Source organism: Orycteropus afer, unplaced genomic scaffold (genome assembly GCF_000298275.1).
Source record: "Orycteropus afer afer isolate SDZICR_OR568_19922 unplaced genomic scaffold, OryAfe1.0 scaffold00031, whole genome shotgun sequence".
NCBI classification, from domain to species: domain Eukaryota; kingdom Metazoa; phylum Chordata; class Mammalia; order Tubulidentata; family Orycteropodidae; genus Orycteropus; species Orycteropus afer.
In genome coordinates, this window is record NW_006921618.1 from 4020364 (window position 1) to 4025778 (window position 5415).

At 46.5% G+C, this 5415-nt stretch overlaps 1 protein-coding gene across 1 annotated transcript in view; it reads right to left on the reverse strand.

Annotated features, from left to right (window-relative positions):
* Positions 1-5415, reverse strand: part of CAPZB (capping actin protein of muscle Z-line subunit beta) — a 225331-nt gene that overhangs the window by 201078 nt on the left and 18838 nt on the right. The window lies entirely within an intron of this gene.

Below are 5415 nucleotides of genomic sequence, written 5' to 3' on the forward strand. Positions count from 1 at the left end.
CCCACCAGCCACTCCTCGGAAGGAAGGTTGGGCAATCCTACTTCCGTAGTGATACTGCCTTGGAAAACCAAGGAGGGGTCGCTATGAGTCGGGGCCGACTGGACGGCACATAACAACAACAACAACAGTGCTAATGCTAACAGCTTCATAAGAAGTAAGGTCTGGCCAAGAGTTCAAGTAGAAAGGGAGATGTGGACACTGCTACAAAGTATCACACTGAAATGCCCCCACCCTAGTGTTTAGTTTGTATTAGGTTGAACCATATGAAATGTGATATTCAGCCATTTTTGATCTAGTAGAAAAACGACTTTATAAAGTTCAACCTAACGGGGGAGGAGCACTTACACTGGAATCCCCGGGTGGTACAAAGGTTAACATGCTCAGCTGCTAACTGAAAGGCTGGAGGTTCGTGTCCACTCCAAGGCGCCTCGGAAGAAAGACCTGATAATCTATTTCCAAAAAGTAGGTCACTGAAAACCATATGGAGCATGGTTCTACTCTGACACACATGGGGTGGCCGTGAGTCAGAGATGACTTGATGGCAAGTGGTAGTCATTCATAAATGATCAGGGTGCCAGAGGCAGTGTAATATTGTCCCAGCACTTAAAACTCAGAAAGGTGAGAATTTATCATTCATCTTCTCTCCTAAGGGTAACAAAACAGAACTCTCAGGCAGAGTGAGAATAGCGAACAACCTGAATACGGTCACACAACTATTAAAATGGGCAGTATCATCTGTGCACCTGGGAACACTGTGTGCTGTACGTGGCCCCCAGGGCTGGAGTGGGGCTCCACAGAAAAAAAGCCAAGGGAACCCTGAAGATTCCATCAATCAACAGCCCTCAGCAGGGCTGTCACAATGACTAGGAGGGACTGCTGGCATTCATTTAACAGGAGGAGTGTGAACACAATGCAGTCCTGCACAAAGAACACTGTCCTGCCCAGAATGGCAAGCTGCACCAGTACGGGTACTTTTCTAAAAACAGACTGAAGTTCAGGAAGTTATATCTGCTTTCATTTCAACAGCCTGAACCAAAAATACTTTCTAATTTCTGAACTAAACCTATATTTCTAAAGCCATCTTAGTTGGACCTACAAGTGACTGTCTCTCAGCCTCAGTTTCCCCATCTATAAAATGAGCATTCAGGTAAGCCTGTGGTTGAGGCAGGGTGGCAGAGTTCAATAAGCAAGACCTTCTGACTCAGATAGATCTGAATGCTAACTCTGCCACTAACCAGCTGAGGGTCCTTTGGCAAGTTACTAAACTTTCCTGAGCTTCAGTTTCCTTATCTGCAAAATGAGGAAGCAGATCTCCCAGGTGGGGCTGGGGTTGAAAGAACTGAAGGAGATAATGACTGTAGGCACCCATCAGAGACGCTGGCCCATGGAAGGTGCTGTTGTGGCAACTATTAGAATCCAGGAGAGAGTACTTAATCATCTATGGAATGAAGTGTGCTATTTCAGGGCACCCTCCAATTCCTGTACCAAGAGTGCCTATCAAGACCAAGTTAGAGGTCTCAGGTGTCAGGCTAACCTGGGGCCCTCACCAACCGATGCCGGAAAGACTTCAAGAAGAGGAGCTATCTGGGGAGACAAGGATGGCTCACACCTGAAACACAGCAAAGCACCTGAACCAGCCAAGCCTGGACACTGCTCTGTCCTGTGTCTGAGTTGTTCAGTGACAGGGCCACATCCAGCCCCAGAGACCACATGTTGACCAGGTCTTCACTGGGAGAGCTGTGCTCAGCAGACAAGCTAATGACTGATAGAAAAAAAGTCAAAGATGGGACAGAGAGCAATTCACGAGTAGCTCACTCAAGGACGACCCATTGTCACTGAGTCGACTCCAACTCATAGCGATCCTACAGAACAAGGTAGAACAACTGCCCATAGAAACAGTGTCCAAGGCTGTAAATCTTTACAGAAGCAGACAGCCTCATCTTTCTTCTGTGGAGTCCAAACCACTGACCTTCTGGTTAGCAGCTGAGCACTTTAATCACTGCCCTATCAGGGCTCCTTTCCGGGATCAGAGAGGACCCTAAAATTAGACTCTACCAGGAGCATGCAGTGGATAAAAGCTCCCCCTCCCAGTTCCCGAGCACAAAGCCGCATGCAGGAAGCCCACACACAGAAAACCAGGCACAGCCCATGAGGGCCAAAGCCTCAATGGAGCAGCCTTGAGTATCAACACCAAACGTGGGCAAGCTGGGCCTGAGCCCCTTATCTACCCACCCCATCTACAACTGAGAAGTCAAAGGCCATGTGTCCCACCAGGAAATGCCACTGCCTCAAGTCCCATGGGAGCCTGCTTGCTATTCACTTACCCCAGCAGTAAGGGTGTGTGCAAAATATCTTTTTACATCCTTAATATTTGAAATTAAAGGGATTTCACTTGTTAGATATAATGAGTCCCCTTGCCTAAATCTTCTTATAAAAACCTCTGAGACCGTAAGCCCAAATATTGCTTATACAATAATGGTTTTGGAGCAGATAATGAACCCAGAAAGGGCTTCACCAGTTTAAGTAGAGAGTGGAGAACTTCAGAGTCTGATCCAGTGGTCACAACCCTTGCAATAGGCAGTGTGGTAGGAACTTGGGGCCAAAAACACTGGGATGGACTCACACAGGATGGCTAGCCTTGGGCAAGGGAATGTACCTCTTGGGATCTCCACAGAATAGAGGGCAGCACTGCCTTCCAGGCTGGTGGGGAAGTTAAATGCAAGACCACCCATCAGCTCCCCATATTAACAGAGTAATAACCACAAAAATCACAGCCAACACTCCTACTGCACTTTGAAAGTTTCAGGCACTGTTCTACACTTTCCGCAGACAAACTCACTGAATTCTCACACTGACTTCCCCTTCAGCAGGTGGATGGTAATCCCTAGGGCTACTGCCCTGGAAGAAATAGGGCCAGCATCTACCCCCGCGAAGGCTCCTTTTCACAGGTTCCTAAAGAAATGTCAGAAACTTGTGGAGTGGTAGCAGGAGGAAGTGTAAAAAAAAAAAACGCAGGTGAGCCAGACTTCCAAGGCCTGTGGCATTGTGGACTTGCTCACACTGGCTCTGCACGTATCCCAGGGTCTACAAGAATCATAGATAACTTGTTTCCACCCGTCTCCTCCATTTAACTTTAAGACTCGGACTCAACATATTCTAACAGGTCCGACTACTCAGCAATTGTGCTGGAATGATCGATCTGATGGAAAACCAACAACACTAAGTAAGCAGTGGAGCCTGGCTGTCAGGAGCACAGGCTTTGGAGGCAGACTGCTGAGAGGCCTCAGTCTCCTCACCAGCGTAATGACAATAATCAGAAAACCAGCCTCCTAAGATTGTTCTAAACATTAAGAAGATGTACTCAATCAACGTTAGTTCTTGTCATTATTACAGCCACCCTGTGGCTCTCGTCTGTCTCCCTCAATTTCACCAGACAGCGTATTAGGCATTTCTGTATGCCTAGAGCCGATGCATGCAAGTTGAGCTGAACATGGTGCCACCAGCAGACACAGAAGGGCTGGACAGATGGATCATTGAGTTAACCAGACTAAAATCACTGTTCAGTTGTTGATAGATTATCAAGCCTTTGCACAAACCACTATCAAGGATTTAAACTGACCAGAAATTACTTGTTGAGTCAATGATAAATCATCTAATCAGAATGCCTTAAGGAGAGCTCTGGGGGCAGAAGCCTCCTCAGGGTCAGCGATGGTAAATCACAGCAGCTAACTCTGCCTTCCCATCTTCCTTAACCACCCCTTCCTCTCCACACCCACAAAACGACACAGACCCTCATAAGCACAGGGGCTGAAGCTTATGAACACCATACTCCTATCCTTTCACCTCCCCAATCTTTCCCATACACCACAGCCAGAATACTCATCCTAAAATACCACTCTCTGCCAACCACCTCAAATTTCTACCTGCCCTGTCAAAAACCTAACTAGCTCCACACTGTCCCAGATCAAGTGCAAACTCCTTAGCTTACCAACTCAGGCACCCCACAACTCACTCCCAACTCCCTATCCTTGGCCCCCAAACTCACAAGTCTCCCCAAACCTTTGCTCTTATGCCTCCCCTGACTGCTCCCCACCCCAAACTCTCTGCCTGGGCCAGCTCTTCCCAGCCTTCATGTCCAGACCCCAGGCTGACTGAGGGCTGGAGGAGTCTGCAGGACTTCATGGAGGAGGTGGAACTGGAGCCAGACTCATAGGGATGGATAAACCAAAGCACAAACGTGGCCCTTATTAAATCTTTTCTCTCACTACTCCCCTCCTAGATTAGAGGACAGGGATTATGGTTTCTATTTGTGTCCTTTACTCTGTGGTACACAGAGTAAGACAAATGATAATCATAGCTACCCTTACTACTATGTGCCAGGCACTGGATTAAGTACAGGTAGTTCCCAATTTGGGACAACTACACTTAGACCCATCTGGGTGTTTTGTTTGTTTTTTCTTTGACATCTTACGTTAGGAATATGTACTGTATACAATACTACACTGCATAATTTGCTAATGTTTTCATTCTCAGATGTTCAACGGTAATGTTCAAAGATTGGATTTATAAAGACACTGACAATAAACAGCAATAATAAAGAAAAATAAAAGTACTGGACTTAATCTATGGAAGGAAATTTTCTTTGTTGGTTACCAGGGGTGGGAGGGGAGGGGAGGGAACACTGTTAGATAGATAAAAGTATTGATTTGAGTGAAGAGAAGGGCAATGTACCAAATGTGAGTGATCAATATGGTGGCATTGAGGAAGAGGAAGACATAGAGAGGTACATGGGAGGTACAGACAACAAAGATGAACCCTTTTGCACATACAGTAGTACTGAGTTGTCAGTGAAGGCAAACACGGGAATACGGGTGGATAGATGGGTGGACAGGCTAAACTATTAGGTACGTCTATGAAGCAGGAAGTGTACCCAAGAACATGTATAGGGTTGGCAGACAATGGTCCTGTAAGTTTATGTGTATGATCTGAATTCCCAGGTGTATAGTAGAGCTGACAAGAGGCAAGGTGGCAGTCACCGCTTGGCCACAGCCAGCTACCCAGAGGGACCAAGTGATTGAACCTGTGGGCTTGGGACGATAGTCGCAGGGGACAGCAAGCTCAATTAACATAACATATTACACAAAACATTGTTTCACCTCCTACTTTGGTGAGTAGTGACTGGGATCTTAAAAGCTTGCAAGCTGCCATCTAGATGCAACAATGGATCTCTCCCCATCCAGAGCAAAGAATAAAGAAAACCAAAAATTCATGGATACAATCAGTTCTGCAGCCTATATGACTATGAGACCAGAAGAACTATATGGTGCTCGGCTACCAATGTCAACCACTTGGAAGGGGATCTAGGTAGGGGATCCTGGATAGAGAGGGAGAACAGTGTGGACAAAACTCAAAATC